Source organism: Chrysemys picta, chromosome 14 (genome assembly GCF_011386835.1).
Source record: "Chrysemys picta bellii isolate R12L10 chromosome 14, ASM1138683v2, whole genome shotgun sequence".
Lineage (NCBI taxonomy): Eukaryota > Metazoa > Chordata > Testudines > Emydidae > Chrysemys > Chrysemys picta.
Genome location: NC_088804.1, coordinates 14,660,487 through 14,685,723, shown reverse-complemented (window position 1 = coordinate 14,685,723; position 25,237 = coordinate 14,660,487). Strand labels below are relative to the sequence as shown.

Here is a 25,237-nt window from a genome sequence, read left to right as displayed (position 1 = left end):
CATTGTCAATGAAGTCTTCACATCACTTCATCTATTTTTCCTCATCCTTTGCTTGTGCCAATTGATTCACTTAGTGAAGTTTCCAAATCAGCAAGTAGGTTATAAAACAATATAATACAAGTAGGGTGGAATTTTGTGGGTGGAACAGCATTGATACACCTTAAACTTTTAATCCTACAGATTACAGTGTAGTTAAAATACACTAAGGATTGCCAAAACCAAGCATTCAAAAATCATGAGTCAGGTCCCTGCCAAAAATCATGAGACTGCTTAAAAAAAAAACAACCCAGGAGAGTTTAAAACATACATTTTGGGTTCTTTTTATTCTTTCTGAGTTTGGAACCTTTAGGACTCCTGGTTTCAATCTCTTGTCCACAAACATGAGGGCTAGAAACTTCTTTCTTTTTAAAATGAAAGCTGAGCTTCTCATGACTCGAGGAGCTGGAGCGTTAAGAAAAAACACCAAATATTGTGAGTTTCATGATACAATTGTGAGAGTTGGCAACACTGGGATTGATACTGTACAACAAGAGAGAGAAAGACTCATGATCTAGTAGCCATTTACTTCACAACAATTTTTAAAGGTGGTGGTTCCTAAACCAATAAAGTTGGCAGTCTTTGATATAGGACCTGAGCACAGGATCTCCTGTGTTCTAATCGGGACTTGACTTGACTCCCCCTGTTGCTTTGGGTAAATCATTTAACTGCTTTATGCCTCAGCTTTCTCACAATGGGACTAATGATATCTACTTACCTACTGTACCTCACGGGGCTACAGGATTAGTTAGTCAATGTTTGTAAAGGTCTTTGGAGAAGGAAAGCAATATAAACATGGTATTTAAAAATACTTATTATTTCTAAAGTACAGAATGACAGAATTTCAATTTTTTTCAGAATAAATGCAATTTATCCAAAACTTGTGACATTGTACATTTCTTTGGTTTTTCAGTGTAAAAATAGCCATTTAATGAAAAACAACATTTTCATGTTGTTTCCATGTGTGAATACTTGGAAAATTCAAAATTTGCTGACTATGACTCCTATCATATTCAATTAAAATTCACTGTGTGGGTGAACATTCATGACTTGCTCACTGAATATTCAGGAAAAGCAAACACAAAAGGGATGAGAAAGTGAATTGGTTTAAAAATTTGAATGAATGTCACAAATAATTTCCCCAGTATTTGTCCAGCTCTGGCTACAGCACTAGCTCGGGTTTTGCTTGAACAATTGATCTTACTTTAAACATTTGCTCTCGAGCAGCTGGATTCATTACTGAACCAACTACCAAGAACAAAGAAATATGGCCTTTTTCAAATTTAATAAACCTTTGAGGACTGTAGAAAAAATGCACTTGTCTTTAAAATTAGATTGTTAAAATGAAAACAAACAGAAACTCAAATAAAACTCTTGTTTGCAGATGCATTGAGAAAACTAGCTGTTTACTACAGAATTTAGTTATTCGAATAAAGCATTCTAAATTCTTTTGAAAGTCTAGAGCCCAATTCTCTCTTGACCTTCACCAGTTTTACATTAGTGTAACTGAGATCAGCATCTGGCCCATACTTTATAATGTGGTAGGAGAAATTTACAAATACAAGCAAGTCTAAATATGCAAAAACAAGTTACACTATTAACACCCAGGGAGATTTGCCACCTTTATTAATGTTCTATGTTATGAAATTCAAGCTATAACAGAGTTATGTGAACTATAAACAACTCTTTAACAGTCATATATTAACCACAGTAATTTTTAAAGGGTGGAATGTAATTTATCAAACGTTATAAAAATAAAATGAAACATACGAGCTGGCTTTGGGGTGGAGTGGTAAAAAGCTGCTTCTGGAGAGCCCTGCTCCCTGATGTGACAGAGGTTAAATGCATTACAGAGCTTAAAGGTTGGGTCCCTGGAGGAGAAGGGGACCAGACATTCCTGGCTGACCTATCAAGGACACCAGACATTTCCACCCCATCCCCTTTCCTGACTAATGGTAAGCTACTGAGTTGATGGCAAGGTTGCAATGGCAATTTTTGGAGAGAAAAATGGGACACAGTAGTTGGCTACAACTTAAAGCAGAGGCTACGATTGAACTGTGACCTTAGGATTTCAGCGGTTCCCTGTATGAAGACAAAGCGAGTTTGAGACCCTTGATAAAAAGCCTAACTGTGCAAAATGCCTGAAGAAAACATATCTAGCTGAACATTGCACAAACTAGCACTTATGCTATATATCCATGACAAAACCTTGAGAGCCAAACACTCATCTGATTCTACACCATTGAAATCAATGGGCTCTTGGTTGCTTAACTTTGGTAGATTTTCCTTTGCTTTGTCTCCACCATAAAGCAGTAACAGACATAAACAGGAGGGACATATGTGTGAAATAGGTGAGGGAAAGGCTGCTAGCAGGGTGGGAAGAAAGTACCAGTGAATGGGTGGGAACTGGAAGAAAGTTACTGGGGGAAGGTTGGCACCAGCTGGTTAGGGTTGCCAGTTTTGGTTGGACGTATTCCTGGAGGTTTCATCACATGGAGACTCTAATTCCTGGAGACTCCAAGACAATCCTGGAGGGTTGGCAACCATATAACTGGTGAGGAATGAGTGATGCAAAGGGAACAGGAGGGCAGCAGGGGTGAGGGGGGAGAGAGGGACAGAAAGGTAAGAGAATGAGTGGATGGAAGAATGAAGAAGGAGGCAACAGTGAATAGGGGATAAAGCGGAAGGAGGGAAAGATGCCAGGGTTTTCCAGAGAGACTGGGATTCTGGAATGGGTGGATCCAGTGGATGTCGTTACAAAGAATCTCCAGGAATATCATTTTACATTCAGTTGGGACACTCCTTCTTTAAACAGACACTCCCACCCGGAGAGGTGGATTTTGCGAAGGGACCACTCAGTGAAACAACAATAAGTCCACTCCCAGGACTGCAGGCTGGGAACATGCTGCTTTATTTAACTGCATCAGATCAGGGTGGGGTGAAAACTCCCGCTGATAAAGATAGGATATAAGGGGGAGGGCTTGAGCATGATTCCATTCCATAATACTCTGGGCAACTCAGTTAACCCAGCCATGACCACTTCGAGTGGCCTTGTAACACTGCTTCAATACTATGGTAATTGTCCCAGATGCAGAGTGAGCTGAAGACGTATATTTTTGGTGGGCATTTTTGCTTCCTCCTTTATGTAAAGTCTCTGGACAAATCCCAGACAGACAATGCACTGAGGTGCATGATGGGAGAGAGGGGACACAGGACTTACCAAGAAACAGGAGAGAGGGGAGACATGTTGGGAGATAACTGATGTGAGGAGTAGCATGAGGAGTAGCACTGGTTGCAGGGTGAAAGCTGAGGGAGCAGCATTTCCTGTTGCACTGAATCAATTGTAGTACCAATGCCTCAGCTTGTGGCTGAGGATGAGAGCCCCACTGAAGCTACAAGACGGCATAGATCCTGTCATCTTTGAGCACATATTTGGGTGCCTAGCAGCAGAGCTGCCCAAAGCATCCACATTGATCCCACTGGAAGTTAGCGGGACACGTGTACAGCCTGTCCACACAATTACAAGATTCATGTTTCTGCCTCACCAATGCCAGCATCCCTCCTTTCCGGCTACTCCCATCATCCAACAAGCCTCAGGAACACACAGACCTCTTAGTTCTCTCCAGGGAGGTCTGCAGCTTGTTGGCAGCAGGGACCTTTAGAAGAGGGGGATTTTCTGCTTGGAGAATCGAAGTTAATGAACTCCAGCCTCCAAGTGGAGCCTGCTGAAGTTGATTCACTGCTGATCCCTGGGAACAAAACTGCAGGGTTCGATTTGTGAACCCCATTGCCTACCAAAGCCTGCAGAAGGCATACTGCTCTCTACCTGGCACATCTTTCCATGTCAAAACAAAGCATCGTGTGCTCAATTTCAACATGCTTCTGGTTTTGTTCTAACTGCCAAGAAAAACTATTTGTGTTATTATGAAACGAATGAGAAGCATTTGATCATACAAATTATCCATTTTAAGAGTTTACTAATTAAATGTCAGCATGAAGCTTTGGAGTCTAAGAAAGTTCTTGGTGAAAGCCCTGCTCTGACATGAAGCTCTAATGCTCTGCTTCTTCTCTCCAAAAACCATTTGTTTGAAACACCCTTCTTAATAAAATAAATCTCGCTATAACATGCACAATCCTTGGCCTTCAAATATACCCTCGCGCACAGGGCGTGTTGTGTTAATTTGTTCAGCCAATTTAGGGTGTGTGGCATTAATTTGTTTAGCCAATTTGTTTAGAATCCAAAGGATGATAAGAACCCCATTGCAAAGCATGTGCATAATGCCTATGTCAGCTGCCAGCCACAGAAAGCAGATCTGAAGAGCAATAAACTTGATCATATCGGACCATGCTGTGGGCCCATGCTTAGGAGAAACCAACCGGCAAGCTCAGATTTTACTGTGAATAATAGAATGCGCTTTATATTTTGACTGTGATCAGCAGAATGCAATAGGTAATTACAGTGTCAGAATGGGTCCTGCGTTCTCCTAATTCCACTTGTCTGCCCCCATCTAGCCAATGCTAAAATTTTGGGGGTGGGGGGGTAGAGTTCAGATCAGGCCCAGTGCAAGTACCTCAGGGTTTATTTAGCTTGCACTGCTAGATAATACCTGTCCCTCACACAGCAGGACACCACTCTAGCTGCCCTAAAACACAGGAGGGGCTGATGCAAGGATTCATCTACACCCAGGGATGTTAATCCTCTTTGTGCTACTAGAGCAGCAGACATACAGACTGGTCCATAGTCTTTAAGCAAAAATTGGTTAGCTACAAACATTTGATCCGAAACACGTCAGCAAGTAGCATGGCAAGACACTTCCCCAAAGCACCAGAGTGGGAAAAAACACAGCAGCACGTTCAGAGGTGGACAGAAACTGGCAGCTAAACCGAACAGCAGGACAGAGAATTGATTGTCCCTCTGAAGAGGCTTCACTCTTCTCTAGAATCCCCATACAGCGCCCAAACACTGGCACACTGACGAAGCTGCCAATAGATTGAAAAGGTAGAATGTTTAAGCCATCCACTGCCCCTAATGGTGTACTCAGAAATGGCGGACGCAAAGAAAACTGCCTTGTATTTTATTTTTAAATTATTCGTGTATCCTTAACGTGGACAGATGATGTAGTGACACAATAGTACCCACATATTACATTAAAATCCCTCTCTATGGGGACTAAAGTCTCCACCTGCAATGGGAAGGACTCTCTGATCTGCTACTATAGGTCTTTTCCCACTTTGATTTTTTTTAATCATCTGATAGCTACTGGTTACCAGTATCGGCAAGTTGCCAGAGTAGTCTGGTTCGGTCCATTATGATGTTTCCTATCCTACATTCCGACCTTCTAAAATAAACCCATGTCCAGGAATTGTTGTCATTGACTAAAAGGACATTAAAGGAAACTGACCAATAAGTGAAGTAGGATCATGTCACTCAGCCCGAGATGACTGTATCACTTTCAGTTCTCTTAGCCTGAGCTATGCATATTTATCTTTGCTGCCCAACATTCATTCCCTTTTTGCTAAAATGTAAACTAAAATGGAAAAATAATTTTTCATTGGGTGAGCTCTACTTTATTTCACAAGCTATTAAATCTAAGTCTTCTCAAGACTGACTTTGCTCCCAGCATTATGCCGTTTCTGAATTAAAATTTAATTCCGGATGGTTTGACAAATCACAAGTTTAACACAGGTCAGCACTATATTGACATGAAGTTAATTTTAAATTGTGTCAGCATTTCCTGTTTCACGTGTTAATGTCAATTAGCACCTTGCTGCATAAACTCAAAGTCCTCCCTTATTACTGTAAAAGTAGCAAAGCCGGCAAGGTGAAAGCAGCTCTATTCAAAACACCACTAACTAACAGCCAAACAGAAAGTTGTCATAACAAAATACTGAGGTGAAAGTGCCTAAGCTGCTCCGGATTTGAGGTTAGTAGCCACAGTCCTTTTCCTTATTCCTGGTATTAGAGTGTAAGTATGTCAACTTGGAGAGAAAGGCTAATTACTCTGAGGCTCTTTGTAAAGTGTGGTGGCACCTTAAAGACTAACAGATTTATTTGGGCATAAGCTTTCGTAGAAGTGAGGTTTTTACCCACGAAAGCTTATGCCCAAATAAATCTGTTAGTCTTTAAGGTGCCACCAGACTCCTTGTTGTTTTTGTAGATACAGACTAACACGGTTACCCCCTGATATTTGAAAAGTGTGTTACCATTCAGGATCTCTGAACCGGACATAAAGCTCTTGGCTTTAGATTGCACCATGTGTAGCTTGCTGTAGGTCATCTGTTAGTGTCTTTAACATGCTCTGCAATGTGCAGTTTTCTTCTGGGAAACTTGTGCATGTCCGCACAACTGTTTTTCCAGGGTTTCACACATGATGCAGAATTCCAGTGTCTTATAGCACATTTCGCTAAAGCACTCTGCAAAGTGTCTCTAAACAAACTCCACAAAATCCCCACCCCTCAATCACGCAAACTGCATTTCCTTGGCTTGACAGCAGCTCTGGGTATGTAGTTCTGGGACTGGCTGCTTTCTTGCCTTTGTAGCTAACCAATTTTTGCTTAAAGCCTATGGACCAGTCTGTATGTCTGCTGCTCTAGTAGCACAAAGAGGATTTACATCCCTGGGTGTAGATGAATCCTTGCATCAGCCCCTCCTGTGTTTTAGGGCAGCTAGAGTGGTGCCCTGCTGTGTGAGGCACAGGTATCATCTAGCAGTGCAAGCTAAATAAACCCGGAGGAACTTGCACTGGGCCTGAACCGAACTCTACCCCCCACAATTTTAGCATTGGCTAGATGGGGGCAGACAAGTGGAGTCCCACACCACCTATGTCCAACTCACCAGATGTGGGAGTGCTGTCATGGAGTACCTGGATAGCTCGGTGTCTAGTCATGTGTGTTCTGAAAGTTGCTAAGGAGGTTGGAAGAATTTGGTGCACTGGGGAGCTGCAGATCCAAGGATTAGTTCTGTCCCCATTGCTTATGGTCAGTAATACCTGGCCTGCTAAATTGGCGCTGCTGCAATCAACATTGATTTAGTGGGTCTGATAAAGACGTGCCAGTTCGATGGGAGAGCACTCTCCTGTTGACTTCAGAGGGGTGGACGCTAAGTTGGCGGGAGAGCGTCTCCCGTCGACATAGCACAGTGTAGACACTGTATTAGATCCATGTAAGCTACGCCGCTCTGGAGGGGGATTTTTTCACACCCCTGACCGATGTAACTTACATTGACTTAAGTGGTAGTGTAGACCAGGCCTCAGAAACCTGACTACTACTCACACACTGGCCACCTCCGGTATATTAGTTTTCACACAGTGACAGGCACTGTACAAAGTGCCAAGAAAATAGAAAATTGGAGGGGCGACAAGCTTGAGTTAGGATCAAGTAGAACAAAGACAACAGAATAAGCCCAGAGTTGCGTGCTGTCTTATCCATGGAGAAGAAGCAGCACGTTTGCTGAACACTAATCATCAGGAGGTTGTCCCGGGTGTAAGGAGCAGCACGGAAGAGGGCACAAAGCCAGGAGTGGGCGATGAAGACAGGGGACGCAATCAGAAGAGAAGACTGGGCTGAGGGTAAGAGGCAAGAGCTGGAGTAGGAGGGGACGGAAGGAGAGACGTCAGCAAGGGAGAAGTTGTGCAGGCCTTGAAAATGTGGAAACACTTTGGAGAGGTGATGCAAGCCCCATATCACTACAGACAAACTTCCCTTAAAAAAACCAGCAAGTGGATGGCCCACTGTTATTTCTGCTCCCCATTGAAAACTCCTGGGTATTGGCCAACACTGTGCATGTCAGTTAACGTTACAGTAAGAGCGGCAAAATACTGGCCCTAGTCATAGCTGAACTGTGCATACCAAGCTTCTAATATCGTTAACAACGGACTTCTCCACAAGTGTCTGCTTCAGTCCATACGTGTGAAAATGGACAAAATCTGAGCCGTGTGGAATTGTGCTAAACAGGAAAGTACTTCTTTGGAGTAGCTGCCACATTAGGTAGAGATTATCTCAGGCAAAAGCCTTTGAATGATCTTACTCTATTATACTGTGTTACAAGCTAATAGCTGGCCTTGTGGGACTGCTGCTCTGAGCCAAGGAGCAAGATAATTAATATTGTAAATGAAACATAAATTTCAGCTTTTGGCCTTTTCCACTGAAACTTATTAACAAAGTACACTCAGAGCAACATAATCACCTCAAATGCGGCCTGCGCTTTGCTTTGTGAGTTTCGATCCTTCTGCTGAGAAAAGCAACACGATTTTATTTAAAAAATATTTTTTGTCTCAGACAAAAATGGAACAAACGAGAGTTTCTTTGTAAGAAACTTAATTGTCATCATCACACTGGGCTCTAGGAAAAAGAAATGCCTTCCACTACAAAATGTTTACATTGGCTGCCCAGGTTTCCCCTGATTTCTCTGGTGGGAATGAATAATTAAGAGGTGAACTGGGCGGTGAAAAAAGGTCTGGGTGCGTTTAAGGCTAATGTCACAGCATTCCAAGGACAAAGCTCATGGTACATAGAAAGGGTTTTCTATCAGGTAAATGAATTAAATAGCTAAGCAAGATGCCGAGAAGAAGAGTCAAACAAAAGCAGAGAATTCCCAGTACGAATGTAGTATGCACTTACGACAGTTATTGCATGAAATGGCTGCAGAACACACATACGTGAGACACAGGGGCAATGCACGTAAGGTGTTAATAGTCTAAGCTGATGCCAAGGAAGAAAAAGAGCAGACAGGGTCAGCCACTGTTTCCTGAGCTAAATGTTCATTTTCTTATGGTGGTCAGAGCTGGGGGTGTTTTACAATGTGCAAAACATGCACTTATAATTAAAATGAAATTCACACTGACAGAGACAAGGGGATGGCAAATATTGGCCGTTCACACAACATCTATAGAACGTTTGGGGGGACATTTTTAAACTAAAGGCTTTAAAAAAAGCCCACAGAAATAAAGTTGTTTGGGAATTCATATGCAGCACACGGAGCCGCTTCTTGGTGGAAGCGAGCACTGATTGTACTTTAAAATAAGCAGCCACCCCACTTTGACTTTTAATTTCCTGTCTTTTTGTTTGAATATGGGGATGTTGCCATTGTTCGTAAAGAGTAGAAGCTAAAAAAATGTGGTAAATACAAGAAAAGAGAACAGTGGGATGAATTTACCTGTCTACTATGGCTGCTTGGAGCTACGAGTTCCTTAGGCATGCAGATAGGCACCTGGAAGGGGTTTACAAAAGTGCCTAAGTGATTTAGGAGCCTAACTCCCCTTGACTTTCAAGGGCAGTTTGACACCTAACATGCTAAGGCACTTTATCAATCTCATCAGTTGCCTAGTTATATTATTAGGTGCCTAAATACCTTTATAAATCTGGCCCAAATTTACTTTTAAAATGGAACTTAGATTCCTAAATCACCTAGGTGCTTTTGATAAATTTTACTCAGTCAAATGCATCCCAGCTACTGCTGGATGGTCTTTATGTGGTAATGTGTCTTAGCATTCCTGCTTCCAAAACAAGAGGCACCTTATAACTTTCACTCCAGTGATTTATATTAATTGACACTTTAGAGAAAATTGATCTCTACAAATAGAAAGGTTCAGATACTCAGTGTATATTGACTTCAGAGGACCTGTGCTCATTTACCTTATATGACACTCTGGTCTCTCATCTTTAAATTTAGGGGTACATAGCAAGGATAAGAAATCAGCTTTTCTTTTTCTTTGCTAGTGATGAATGTCTTTTAATCACCTGCACCAAACTTAGACTCAACAAGTGTATTGTCTTTCCTGAAGTGCGGTGCAGTAACATCCATTATTAAGCACAGCTCAACTTTGAAATAAACTAGTAGGAAAAACTATGCAAAGATTTATTTTGTGTGTGTGTGGATTATTTTTATCCCTTCAATCGAATGGGTAGTTAGGAAGATCCTTTTCATTTCTGCTATTCCCTTAAGCTTTGGCTGGTAAGTGCAGGTTGAACATATGTCTTTATGTTACGGAGCACCTATCCATCACCCAGGCCTTTTGTCAATTCACCCAATGTGACAATTACAGCATTTCAGAGATGAGACTTTCTAATCCTATTACTCATTCATCAACCTGCGGATGATAGGAGAAGCCAGATCGAATAGTGCCAAAAGAGCAGTGAGGAGCCTTCTCCAGTGCTGTGAAACTAGGCTTAGCTCAGGCACAATAAGTGTGTAATTTAAGGTTTTGTTGAGCTGAAATCCAATCACATACTTGACTGGTAGATCACAGAAAGACACAGGCAAAGAGAATGAGATAATTCTACCTCACACAAACACTTGAATCCGGCTTTGACTTAATAACAAATGTTTGATCAACCTTACACTGTTTCATTCCATTTTTTTATTGGCACCTAGTGATGGGATGGGGACTGTACTACTTTACCTACTTGGGTACTGGCCAGTAATATAAAAAGACCAGGTTGATAATGGAGGAACCTGATCTGACTGAAACATAGGAAAAAGTGCAGATGATCAGTGTATGAAAGAAATGATGCAAATATGGCTTCCTGGGATTGGACTGAGTATGGTTTTATCAGCACTCGGTACCACAGCATGCTATTGTGGTAGCATGGTTAGAGGGGACCTAACAGAAACACGAGAAGAGAAAATAAAAGGAGAGCAGTGAGTGGGGCAAGGTGGGAAAGAATCTTTTTAACTCTGCTGTGAACTTTTTCTCCACCTCTCTCATTTAACTGGATTCCTCCTATAATCTATCTTAATTGGAGAAAACGGTGCAGAAGGTGCAACATTTGCATACATACATGTGAGAAAATCTGGTACAAGGGTGTTGCATCTTAAAGTTGCTACCCAGAAGAGGTAGGCAGGTGTGTGTGTGTGAGACACAGAGTAATCCCTATACTATGAATCAGTTCTGTGGTGAGTTAGAAAGATAGATTTTAATCCAGGAGAGTTTTTCAGATCCACCATTAAAAAGTGGGGCAACACTGGCTGCACCATCCATTGCCTTTACATATTACAAAAATGATACCACAAAGCCTACAACATCCACCTACATTCATGTTTATCACCTTCATCACCACAGTGGCACTGCACCGTAATCCAGCTTCTGTGATCTACCTAACATTAATTTCATAGATCAACACCAAACTTTTCAAAAATTTCGTCTGATTTTGAGTGCCCAACTTTAGTCACCGATCTAATTTTCAGACTGGCTGAGCACCCCGCCGTGGGATTTTAGATGCTTGGGATCTTTGAAAATCCGATTCAAGGTATCTCAAGTTGGGCAGCTAAAAGTTCCGACCTCCAGCGTTAATTGAAACTTTAAACAAACGGTGTAAATATTTTGGTTTTTTTAAAAAAGACAAATGTTTAATGTTGATTCAAATTTGGCAAAAGTAGCAAGTGCTGTAGGGGTGTCATTGGAATGAAAGAGCAACAAAATGGCCCCTAGAATCAATCAACACAATGGAAGTTTGTAACATATGAAAAGCATACAAAGGCATATTTAGTGCCCATTACAGCATCAGTAACAATCATACTATATTTGTGTGAAAACAGGGGAGCCAAATCCTACCCTGAGGAATGTGATGACCTGGTAAAAACAAGAACCTCAGAGAAATGAAAGGGGGCAGAAGGCCACAATGGGAGCAAAGAGCTAAAATTCAGTTCAAGACTAGGAGTTAGTTGAAAGAGACCAAAGTACAGGCAATGTGCTGCCTCCAGCCTAAAATAAACAGGATACAATGTTCTGAATTCTAGAACAAGGTAATCCAGAAATGAAATGAATATTTTTTTAAAAACAAATGAGTTGTTTAAAAAAAAAACCAACCCAATAATTTGTTTGATGTTCAAACACTGTGTGAGAGAGAGATTTTCAGCAGCTCAAAGGAGTAAAATGGAACTGAAATATCTTCCAAATTGGGGAGGAAGGAAAGACAACTGAATATAATCTGAGAAGCTCAAATGGGAGTCAAATATGGTTCCAAAACTAGAGATTTCATAGACACAGATATTTCATTCAAATACAATACAGAGTCTGACATTTGACCAGACAATTGGCTTGGAGTTCTAACTAGAATAGCCTCAGTTTTAAAAATATTTAGGGGAATAAAATTTGAATTTCCTAAGGCTTTGGTAGTGGCGATCAGTGAACATTGAGACAAACAATATGAAGTTGACTACTGTCTGACATATCAGATTTAGGAAGAGAACAGCAATTTTTGCTAGATTTAGCCACGGACGTCAGCTCACAAAAGAAATGTTCTTCCCCTGATGTTTGCAAGCTTTTTATAGCTAAACTCTCTTTTACTCCCATGGAGGCAGGTTGTGTTTGTGCCACATATTGCGAGTGACAAAAAGCCACACAAAATACAATAGCTCTGTGAATACTCTGTAACAGAGTTACTGCCCTGCCTGGGTGAGTGAACATTCCTCAACATACACACAGATAACCCCACAGGGTGTGGCTCCTCCCTTGCTCAGGAAGTAATTCTGAGCCATTCAGAGGAGAATCTGTTCTTCCTGACAGAGGGAAACTTTTTAACTTTTTGGGGACAGAGGGAAACTTTGGGTTACCACAACACCAACCACAAGACGGAAGCCGTCTCTCTATCTGCTCCTAGTAAGTATACCTTTGGTTCTTTTTGCTTGCTGAACTTGTATCAACTTGTGCTAGCCCACCAATAACCAGACTGCAAGAGCAAATGACAGTTATTTGCTGCTGTTGCTATTGCTAGTATCAAATGTATTCATTAGGAGCGCATTCTGATGTATCTGCACTATGCGTTGAATCAGGGGAGGAGAAGGAGGAAGTGGCCTTTAGCACACTCCTTATCAGTACATCCTCCTAATGATCTATAGCCGTTTGGATGCAAGTGCATTGTTAATTAATCTCTTGAGCAAGCTGTATATATTTATAGAAAGACACGCAAACAGCTACCTGTATTATTAATACTAATGGTATTTTCATGATATTATATATGTATATAATTTTATCAATTTGATAATCCAAGTGAAGTAATCAGAGGGCAAGCTATGACAAAAATCCCCAGAATAGCAGCGGGGGGAGTAAAATCCTGTCCCTAAACATACGAGTATGGTCTCTAAAGATAATTGGCCTCATTATCCATTCAGACTGGAATAACTCCATTGACTTCAACCAAATAAGTCTCAATACACAGCGGTGTACTGGAGAAGAGAATCAGGTCCAATAACTAGCCTGTTGGGTGAACTGACACACAAGCTTCTGTACAAAGGGATTCAAAATGGATTTGAGTAACATTAAAAAAAAATGTATGGGCCAGATCTTGCTTCTGTGTTCCAGCCAAATAGGAGGCAATTAGCAATGTCCAGTCTGTATTGGCAGATCCAGCAGCCTCATTGAATCCTGCCATGTCGGAAGGTGAAGAACGAACACCCCCCCCCCCCCCCAGCAGAACAGGTCTCTGTCATGCTCAGAGCTTGCGGATCCCCTGCATGGACTCCTTAAAGTCTGTCTCCACCCCTCTCCCAGCAGTTCCCAGCTCAGCTGAAGGTAAGGACCTGCACGTGCACAGACCTGGGAGCACAAATGGCTCCAAAGAAATCTAAGAACAACATCCTTGTAATTTGCAAAACGTTCCTGTCCTTTGGCAGCATCGCTGTTAGGTGTTTGAGTCTATACCAGCGGACAGCTGGCAGCAGCAAAGCTTAACTAGATTGAGTGTAAACATGTCTCATTCCAAGGAGTTATTAGGGGCACTGCAGAGGGTTCCTAAAGCCTTGGTGAGCTCTGTATAGCCACCCTCGCTATGGTTCACGTTAAAAGTTTTGATTATCTGTCACGTTTCTGCTCCCCTACTCCCGAGCTCTATGAGCTACAAGGCTCTGTAGAAGTCATTTACCTTCCAGTGGTACCACTAGCCCTTTGTGAACAATTAAGCTAAGGTTGAAGGTCGTAATAGATCAATTTTGCTGACCATATTAAATTTTATTTTTACTGAAAGGAACTTTTTGTCTCTTTGATCAGGAGGAAAATTAAGCTGTGAACTGGAATTCCATCAGGCTGTCTACTGTGAAGCCCTGGGGCTTTAGCAAAGCAGCAGCAGTGGTCAGAAACTGCACTCAACAGTAAATTTATTTCTTTTTTATTAAAAAGAATAATTTATGACCTGTACAGTACATCTTAAAGAGGGGATTTAACACAATACACTGTATTCTCCCATTGCTCTTAAAGGACCTATACCTGCAGTATACGGGGAAGGTGCTGATCTCCTTCAATACTATTGGAGTCATGGCATTGAAGGGCATTCACTCCTCAGGATCAGGCCCTAAGCAATTGGCTGTCACAGCTTTGCTTCAATTTTGCTACTTAAAGACTGAGGAGTTCTTTTCTGGTCTGTAAAGAGCATGTTTTCCATGAAAAGTTAACTAAATGTTTAGCATGGCTAACTATAAACGGAACAGGGCACAGCACAAGGCCTTTGGAAAGGGGATTTTTTTTCTGGTTTTGAATCAAATGTTTTGCTCTGAGTACAAAAGAAAAGGTGAGATTTTCAAAAACACACAACATTGGCCACACTCTGCTTCCATCAAAGCCAATGAGAGTTTTGCAGTTGACCTCTGTGGAAGCAGAGTTAGGTCAACACTTTTGAAAATCCTACCCAAAATGCCTGTTTTAGTGTGATTGTATTATTTTAAATGATAGATATTTATTTTAAAGGGGAAATAATTTTAAACTAAAATAAACCACAAATGAAATCATTTAGTCCTCCCCAGTTTCCAGAGAGGGGATAGCTTTGTTGTCTAAACATCAGGTTGGAAATGCCAAGACACGCTGTAAACATAATTGCTGGGCTGACTCAGCCCTTGATATTTCTGGGGTTGAATTCCATACTTTGTGCTAGTGGGGAAGGAGTAGTCTTTTGGCTCTTAAAAAGTAAGTTCTTGTCTTCTTTGCATGGACATTAAAAATGTGGATTACTAATTGCATTACTAATCTGTGCACAAAATTACTGTCACGCGCACAGAACTGGTTATACATGTGCAGTTGACCAGGTACTTTGTGCATATAATTGCATGTGCAAATGGCGTTCCATTTTGTGCATAGTTGTATGTGTATGTTTTCAGATTAGGCTGTGAAGATCCTATAGCCCCTTTTTTTCCTGTAAGATTAAAGGCTCATCCAATCGGCCAACATTTCTCCTCCCCATCTTGTTGTGCAGCGTATTATGTCCCAGTCATCTCGATGGCTCCTGCTTCCACATTAAAGAGTTTCAGCGGAGGATAAAGAGATTCTATTTTATACTATATAATTTGGAAAACACCCTGTGGGATAATGTTAATATTTATTATCTTGACAATAGACTATAAGATATAAACCACAGTTACGAAAGACTGATAATTAAGGATACTTTTTCAAGATATTACTAATCACCGTACTAAGAAAGTAAAACAGCTTTTCAGGAACCAACTCCTTGGTATTCAAATATGATATCCCACCTTTATGGGGACCTATCATTTCATAAACACATGTATGAAAGTTAATGTAAGCTATGTGTGGACATCAATGAGAAAACAGAACATATTTCCTTATATGTATTAGGTTTCACTAGCTAGCAGTGGATGCCAAGAGATTTCTGTTGCTACCACAAAGTTTAGCTGGAGATTATGAGTCAGTAAATGTGTATGTTAATGCTGCTAATTATTATTTAATGTTCAGTCTTCCTATCTGTGCACTTGATAACATGTCTGCTCAGGTATACATACAACTTGTTGCTTAATTACTTTCTTTCTTCACAAATCTAATCTTTTATTAGCTGCTCACAGCCATTTTGGTATAGATTTGATTCCAAAAGGGGGATAAATATACTTTCAATAAGATGGATATGAAAGACAGGTAAGAACCAATCTTGCTCCTTTTAAAGTCAATGGGAGCTTTGCCATTGACTTCATTGAGAGAAGAACTGGGGCTTATTTACTTTTCTTATGAGGAAGATATGGACAAATCATCTTTTTCAAGGTAAGTGCAAGAAAAACAACATGTAGTATTTTCAGGAAGTATATTAACACTGAGCAAAACAAAACTTCTAGATCCTCCACCCACACACAATCAGTGTGTCACAATTAATTGGATTAGTTATTTTAATAAACACAGCGTAACCTATTGGCTCTCTTCTTTCTATTGTTCTTATTGTCTGACTTTTTTGCTTGGTGATAATGGCTCTCAAAGCGAAGCGTTCCAGGGACCTGGTTTTGTTAAATACTTCAGTAATGGAATAGTAATGTTATTGATTATTGAAATACAGCATTGTATCCACTGTATCACAGCTTCACTGTAGCAGAAATTCTGTCTAGAGCTGCCATCCTTAGCAGGTAACATTTATTTTTGCCAAAACACCATTGCAACCACGGTAAAAACTTCAGAAAGGAAAAGGAATGGAAGCTTACAGTTCAAACACTTCTTGCTTCTTAGGAAGCAAGTTGATAATGCTTGTAAAATCACCTGCCCTTCCGACTAATTCTTGCTTTCTTCCCAGTACACACTAATCAGGGATATTTCTAAAGATTTTGGGTATTAGTCTCATTAGGGCATACTGGGGGTAAGTGAGACGATATTAGCATCTTCCCATGTTCCTAGTCAGTTTGAAAGGAAATAGGACTATAAAGGTATTTGTCATGTCACAGAGTCTTCTCCAAGCCTAAACCTACTGCCAGTATGCGTGGGAAACTCCCATGTACAGAAAGAAACCCGAGGAATGTATGCGTACAAGAAGAGACTTGGGAAATGTACTTGGAGAACGTGCTTAGGGTTTGCTTTGAGGAATGTTCACTGTGACTGTAGAGTTCAAGTCATAACAATCTATTCAGGCAGCTGAGCTCTGATGCCTTCTCAGAATTACAATGTGCTGTACATCCACTGCATGAGATTGCAGAGTGAGGGGGAAGACTTCACTTCAAACTCCACTCATGTAAGCTGTCTCTAGCTGGCAGCTGAGATACCGAAAAGCAAATCGCCATCACAGGCTCTTCCTACTGCCTATGTGCAGGGGCTATAAAAGATTGCCTGCAACAATCACTATTCAATCCTTATTAAACATATGGGTTGGAAAGAACCATGATGATTTGTTCATAGCCATTTCCATTTTCTACTCTGTGTATTTTATACATTTATCCATGTCCATCTTTTCTTTTGTAGCCTGGGCTGTCTCAAGGACAAAAACCCTTTGCTTTTCCTCAATCTTCTGTCTCCCAATGCTAAACTGAATCTCCTCCTTCTTGGCTAATGAATAGACTTGATTCTTCAAGGGGAGGGGGAGATGTTGTGAAATGCCTGGCTTTTAGTTATTAAACACCTTCAGTTGTATATATGACAGATTTGCCACTTCTTTTCTACTGCACAAAATCTTGAAGATAATTTAAACTAGATTCTGAGATTTTCATGCTCAGCACTAATGTAACACTGGCTTCATAATGAAGCTTGACATGGTGGGTTTTAGCGCAGCACATTACTATTCTTATTTTTAAATATGAAGAGCCAGAGCCTAATCTGATGAAAAGCACCATAACTCTGTTGAAGTAGATGAAGCTATATTTATTCACACCAGCGGAACATCTGGTGCTGTTGACATTATGCCTGCTGCAGTACAGATACCAGCAATGGTGCTGTTTCATTCCCGTTGAGGATAGGAGGAGCATTTATGGGGGAAGAAGGAAAATCAAGTGTAAGCAAGATATGTCTATCACCCGTTGGGAAGGCGGTGGGGGTGAGGGAGATGTGTGGGATAAAAGGGGCTGGAAATTAAAGTTGAAGTCTTCATAAAAAAGAAAGATGAAGTTAACAACAACCCTAACTTGATTGCTTTGCTTCACGTGTCTTGGATAACACGAGTGGCCAAGAAAAACTTTTCCAATGTCCCATTGATAGGGACCTCCCCGCAGTAATCCATACAGTGGTGACTTCCAGGTAAGACTAAGTTACTCAGGGGTGCACTTGAAATCCATATGGAAGCGACAGCTAGTGCAGTAAGAGAGGAGCTGCTTCTTAAGCCGGACTAGTTGATAGGAACACATTACACCAGTTTTTCAGCAGCTGTACTGGCTTTCTGTCTGCATTTAGGTGCAATTCAAAATGTTGACTTATCTCTGTGGCTTTGTTTCTGGTTACCTACAGGACACCTCTGTTCCCATAAGCTAGCATAGAAGTTGAAAGCTGTAGTCATCTGCAGTGCTACAGCTAATAAACAGACTCTAGATTTAAGTTTCAGAGTACTGGTGGCATGATGTTCTCAGTAGGAGGGCTTTAGACTCTGGAAATTGCTTCCCCACTAGTCCAAAAAGTATGAGTTTTCTGGCTTCACAAAACAGCTTTGACTTCGCTGTGCTACTGGGGGGAAATGCAAGGGATTGTTCTTTTTCTGAGAAGAGTCAGATTTGTGGGTGTTTTTGTTAAATTATATGCATGCACCCTAAGCTCTAGGAAAAAGGGTCTACCATCTATAAATAAGTAACATTTATTCTCATCATTTTCTTCCATAGAGCTTTCCCCCCCCCCCCCCCCCCCAGGAGTACACATTTTTAAAACACATTTTTAAAACACAAAGGACCCAATCTGGCTCCTGTTAAAATCAAGCGCAAACTTCCCATTTACTTGAATGAGATCAGATTTGGGCTCAACATGAAAACCAAAAAATGTGTGCACTAACTCTGACCCTCTTTTGTCAGGCCCTGCAGTGACACACAAAAGAAAGTTGACCAGCTGTGTTGTGGGTAAAGAAGGATGGCTGTGCGCTCGGAAATCCATTGCTCCAGCTGCATCAGGCTGTTCTTGTGAACCAGGGATTTTGTGCACTTCATCCTTATGCATGCTACAGCGGGAGAGTGTATTACAAATGTGCATTGAAATAGAAGACAGAGTTCAGAGTGAGGACACCATAGTACAAAGCCCTTTGACATGGGAGAACTAAAATTGCATGAGCCAAGTGTGAGCTATATTCATTTAATAAAATTCTTACCACACTTATCTTTGGCGTGTAATGGTCACTTTTCTCATGAATAAAAAAGGTGCTGGTCTCTTAGAAGATGAAGATTTAGGTCATGGGAATAAAACATGGAACCCTAATTAACAATTTAGTTCAAGCCCTGCCTACATGCTGTGACAAAGTTCTGTCCTTGACTCCGCGGGTCCTGCGTTTCCTGACGGATTTTTGCTAGCCTCAGAGGCTCACTGTGACCCTCCACATAGCTCTTCTCTCTCTAGAGGCAAGGGTCACAGTCTACTGAGCCATTTTCATCATAAGCCAGCAAGGGAGGTGAGGAGAAACAATCCTCCCTCACACAGTCTCTGTTGTCTCCCAGTATCAGTGATGAATCAGGGAGGGGAGTGGGGAGCCCAGGCCCACCCTCTACTCTGGGCTCCAGCCCAGGGACCCTGAACTTAGCAGCTATGAAAGCTGACTTTTTGGAAAAAGGGCATGTACAATTCCCTGGGCTACTTCCCCACAGCAGCCCCCACTCAATATCTTCTTCACAATTACCTCAGGGCCTCCTTCCTTGCACCTGATATAGCTTCGTACTACTTCATTCCTCCAACAGCATAGCTCCTGGCACCCACACCGCACTGACTAACTGAGAGGCTTTTAACTAGTTCCAGCCAGTCCTTGATTGGCTTCAGGTGTCCCACTCAATCTAGCTGTCTCTCCTGCCTTCTAGAAGGATCTTAATTGGCCCCAGGTGTCTTGATTAACCTGGAGCAACTGCCATTTGGTTACCCTGGTACCAGGGATTTGTTTAGCCTGGGGCTAACATACCTGTTCCTCACTACTTTACTGTAGCCATCTGGCCTTGCCCCATCACAATGCACAGTTCTGAAAACAAAACCCTAAACCAGAAAATAGGGGTAACATCTACACAAGTGCCACAGCAGCCCAACTGCAGCTACACTACTGTAGTGCTGTGATGTAGACACTTGCTATAAAGATTGAAAGGGTAAATCCATCCCTCTAAATCAGTGTTTCCCAAATGTGGGATGCCGCTTGTGTAGGGAAAGCGGCCGGGCCGGTTTGTTTACCTGCCCCGTCCGCAGGTTCGGCCAATCACGGCTCCCACTGGCCACAGTATGTCGCTCAGCCCACACTCCTTGCAGCAGCTCCCATTGGCCTGGAGCAGTGAACCGCGGCCAGTGGGAGCTGCGATCGGCTGAACCTGTGGACGGGGCAGGTAAACAAACCAGCCCGGCCTGCCAGGGGCTTTCCCTACACAAGCGGCGTCCCAAGTTTGGGAAACACTGCTCTAAATGATGGGAGAATTCTTCTGTTGACCTAGTGGGCTTTATACTAGGGATTAGGTTGGCTTAATTATGTCTCAAGGGTGTGGATTTTTCACACTCTACAGAAGTAGCTAAGTCAACCTAAGATTTAGGTGTAGACCATCACCGTGCCTAGGTTTGCTCCTACCTCCATTGAAGAGTTTCCATATACTTCAGCAGGAACAAGTCTCATGTCCTGAAAATGTGTTTGAAACATAGTTATAAACTAGCAGAGTTGTGACACCATTGGTGGGCAACTCAAAATGTTTACATAATTCTAGATACTGTGTAGAGGCCTAGATATTATGGTGATGGCAATGCAATTTTATAGGGTTCAGAGAGACAAACTGTGAATAGACCTCAAAACCTCCTGACTTCTAATTCAGTGACCTGTTCACCTTGTGTCAAGGCTGAATTCCCACTCTGTCATTTCGAGTAGAGAAGGTGGTGGCCCGCAAGGATTCTAAAAATTAATATTTGCCACTCCAGGCTTGTATTAAACTCCCAAGGTTACAGCTTTTCTCTGACCTTGGCTTGGTAAACGCTGCCACCACCCAAATGCAAAAAAACCCCTTTGAACCCAGGAAGGAACACTTGGGAATTCCTCCCTGTGGGGTACCCTCAAGCCCTTTCACTCCCCTCCCCCCCCGCCCCGGGGAAGAGCTGAGAAGAAAATAAAGGAAATTAGCTGTTGCCACCAGCTAATCAAACAGCATAGGCACAAACCTCTTAGGATACAACAATCCAAATCCTGTTCTTAAAAAAGGTAAATTTTATGATAAACAAAAAGAAAGAAAATACATCTGGAACCTAGGCTTTTGCTAGATTTTAAAAGAGCAATTCCAAAAATTAAGCACCCAAAAGAGCTTTCTTGGGTGTTCAGCTTAAAGGTTCAAGCAAACAAAAGCATCTGGGGTTAGCACAGAGGAGATCTACAAGCCAAAATAAAGAAATAAACCTGATTGTGTTTATCTAAACATTCCCTGTCCCAATGATTCCTGCTAGGTATGGAAGATAATTTTTCATACCTAGTTCAAACCTTACACAGCATTCCTGCTTATAGCATTGCAGCCCAGAGAGAACAGACAAAGGGAAAGTTTCTTTCCCAATTTTTAAAAGTTCTAGCCTTCTCATTGGCTCTTTTGGTCAGGTGCCCACTTTTTTTTCCTTTACCTGGGAGACTTTTTAACCCTTTACGGGTAAACTAGGTAGAGAACAGCTACCAAGAGGGATTCTACAGCTAACTGGCTGGCTGGCTGTCCATCAAAGGGAGCTACCCCACGCCTTTATTGTCTACACTGCATTGTGAACCCAGGTCTGTGGGACCTGTGCTTATGGACTCGATGGTTCCGAGACCATACTTGATCATCCACACTGTACTGTAAATCTGGGTTTACATTTGCTGGATCTGGTCTCACAACCATGTTAGTGCATCCATACTGTACTACACAAACCTGCTGGAGTCATTTCCTCTTCTATGCCTCTGTTTTCCCCATCTGTAAAATGGAGCTAGTGATACTGACCTATTTTGTAAAACAGTTTGAGAGCTACAGATTAAAAGCGCTATATATGATTTATCTGCATAATAAAAAGAATGCCTATAAGGGTTTCAGTCCTTTGCTGGATCAGAGACAGAGTCCTCAGCATTTTCTAGGATCAAGTCTTAGATTATGTAGGGAGTAGTTTATAGTATAGGCTAATAGTAATAAAGCCCAGTCCTCACTGGACAAGCAAATCACGGCAGAAGTCCCAAACCTGTTTCATTAAGGTGGATTAGCTTGTAGGATCGGGGCCTGAGCTAGCAACCATCCTATTCTAAAATGGTTGCCAAACATGTTTTTGCATATGGTGCTTCTACCATGGACCACTGCACGGAAAGAGTTCATTTGCTTCCTATGCTCTTGCTAAAGCCAACACTGATAGCTTGGAAAACATTGTTAGATAAATGCCAGTTTCTTCCATAGTTTGTGAAATCAATACAAACCGATTCAAAGAATCACAAACAGTAATGTGAAAATAAAATGATCTGTGTTATGGTTTTTAAGTAAATGATGATAAACTAATAAATGCCATTAGCTGCTGCCATTACTTTGTTGAATTTAGCTGATGTTACTATGTTGACGTTAAAAGCTATCAGCTTAACTATATAAATCCATTTGACATGTCTTTATTCAGATAAAACTTTAATACTGCAAGTGTAGCAAATTAGATGCAAATGCTCTTTTTATTTTAAGTATATTTAAAGCTGCCTTTTCAATGCAAATTTTACAGGAAATCTCAACAAGCTAGGACAGACATCTTAGCTGTCAGCATGCAGCACTTTCATTTTGGTCTCAGGCTTGGGAGCTGCTTTTTGTCCCTGCAGACTGAGATAATTAAAACTACAGAGAGATGATTTTAAATATACATGATACACAGTTACTTAAATCACGGGATAATGCATAAATGCAACCATTAACATTTTCGATAGCACAACACTGACCAGACAATGTGGCAAAGAAGATTTTATTGAATCGTTTTACTCCTGTGTAAACAATCCTATGGTTTTTATAAATTTCACCTGAATTAGTACAGCAGGCTAAAAATATCAATTCAAAACATGGATTGCGGATGTTTTCATTAAAAAGACTCTGATACCATTAACTATTTTTTAAAATTATGCTTCAACTTCTTTGTTTTCAAGTAGTCTATAGCCTCTTTGGAATACATATCTATTTCAGCTTTGATTTGCTGAACCCCCTGAATGAGTTTATCCAAACAATGTGACTTTACCCAGATCTTTTTAAAATCCCACATCTCTTGTGGCTGATAAAGCTGACTTTAGCTAAGAAGAGTTGGATCAGGGTGATTTAAATTTCACAGTGAAAATGATAAGGGCTTTACTAGAAATAATAAGCACATTCGAATACTGTCATGGGCAAACAGTTGAACGTGCAGTGAGAAATTTGGCAAGACTAGTCTTTTTCAGTGTTGATTTAATGAAGTAATAGATAGTAAAATGGAAAAAAAAAGACGACACTTGCACTAAGTAGTAAACTTATGTTAATACCAGACCAGTAATTTAAAAAAGCATTATTCATTAAAGAGCAGAATTAATACTCTAATAACTTTTAAAATGTCACTAACCGCCCCCCCCCACTAGCTACTGTAGTCAGAAGAGTCTGTTCTGTCAGTTCTCTACAAACTGACTGAGATATGCCCTATTATTGTCATGAACTACATGTCAGTTTGTTGAGCCTCAGGATAACTTGTGTTTCATGGAAAGAATAAGGAAAACGCACATCTACTTAAAGCTTCAGGGCAAACAATAATGGTCCGCAGTTTAAAATAATTTTGAACAGTTTGCTTGCCCATTTAAATGGCCTGCATCTTTGCCTTTCTCATTCAGATTTCATTGGGAAGGTCCACAGAGCCAATTCCAAATGAAGGCTTGCCCTGAGCTGTTGCATCTCTGAACTCAAAGGGTTTTATTCAATGAATCCAGATGTGCATTTCAGTTACACAACCAAAAAGGCTACTGAATAGGGGGAGGGGAAGGAAAGGCTAACTTGAGTGACATTCTTTTTATCATCTTATAGACACTTCTTAGTAGTGTGCATATCTCAAGGAATTGGTCTCCATAATTACAGAAGCTTGATCAGTGGAATGAATGTACATGGAACATCTGAAGGAGAAAACATTATGTTGCCAAAGAACTAAAGTTAAGAATCCCTCTGTGCAATTTAACAGTTTTAATTCCTCCATTTTAATGCCTTGCAGGCCATTGTGTCTTTCTACTTTAGCTCCTTCAAGAAGCCATCTCAATGCTGCCAAGTGGATTAGCTCTCCAAGGGAGCTGCTGGCTCCCTCCTGCTTATAGACAGAATCCATCACCTCCTTCCATGCGCATACCCTCCACTGGTCTGCAACCCAGGATACCTACTCCACCCCCAAAGTTGGGCTTCCTTACTGTCATCACCAAATGCTACAATGGCTAATGCCATCACTTGACCATCTCTGGTAAGCTAGGTTTTTACATGTGTGCTGTATTTTTTTAAATAAAACATTTCCTGCTATCAGAGCAGTGGAAATAGCAGTCATTAACAGACAGGGCTGGATGACTATTCCAACCCAACCTTTCTGGTACAGTTCCAGTCAGTAATTATATGGATGTTCTAAATCCACAAATGCATGCAGTGTTGTAGCCCTGATGGTCCCAGGATATTAGAGAGACAAGGTGGGGGAGGTAATATCTTTTATCGGACCAACTTCTGTTGGCGACAGAGACAAGCTTCTGAGCTTATAAAGAGCTCATCTTCGGGTTCTGAAGAGTGCTGGGTAAGCTCAAAAGCTTGTCGCTCTCACCTACAGAAGTTGGTTCTATAAATTCATGAATACAGGTTATAAGAAAACCTGTTTTGAAGAGATTTGTTTAGCTCCATAATTAATGACCGGCGAATTATAATGGACTCCGTCACTGACAAGTTTGGTAAACATACTTTAGGCGAATGAAATTATTCTCAGAACAAAATACTACTAAAAATCTCCCACCCACAATCACACACATATTTCCTACATTTGCCTCATTACAGGACAGCTATGTCCTTTAAGACACAAAGATTAATGGGGCATTTTATGAGACTAATACATTTTACATTTTAACACTGGAGTTAGCATCTATAATTGTACAATTATACGTTCATTTAGATTTTTTTTTTAAAGATAACTAATCACAGGTGACTAGACTGGTGTGAAGAGACAGAATTTATGTTACTCCTGCTGTAGGGGGAACTAAATCATGCAGGAATTGAAACTGTTTTCCTTATGATAGATAGTTCAGGCAAGATTAGTCAGTCACTGTTTCAGATATAATGCTTTTTTATTACACATACTTTATGCAGGACTATTGTATTTGTAACATATATTTCTGCATACAGCAAATTAACTGTTGTGTAATGCAA

The 25,237-nt window shown here is 41.1% G+C and overlaps 1 long non-coding RNA gene across 4 annotated transcripts in view; it reads left to right on the top strand.

Annotated features, from left to right (window-relative positions):
- The window catches only part of LOC103306001 (uncharacterized), a 67,753-nt gene that overhangs the window by 34,751 nt on the left and 7,765 nt on the right, over nt 1–25,237 (top strand). For 3 of the 4 annotated variants that reach the window (XR_006174965.2, XR_006174963.2, XR_006174962.2), the window contains 3 exons: nt 13,380–13,547; nt 14,022–14,122; nt 24,057–24,296. This is a non-coding gene — a long non-coding RNA (uncharacterized LOC103306001). Of the gene's footprint in view, nt 1–4,757; nt 12,636–13,379; nt 13,548–14,021; nt 14,123–24,056; nt 24,297–25,237 lie in introns of those variants that run through there. The other variant, XR_508611.3, reaches the window with a different exon arrangement.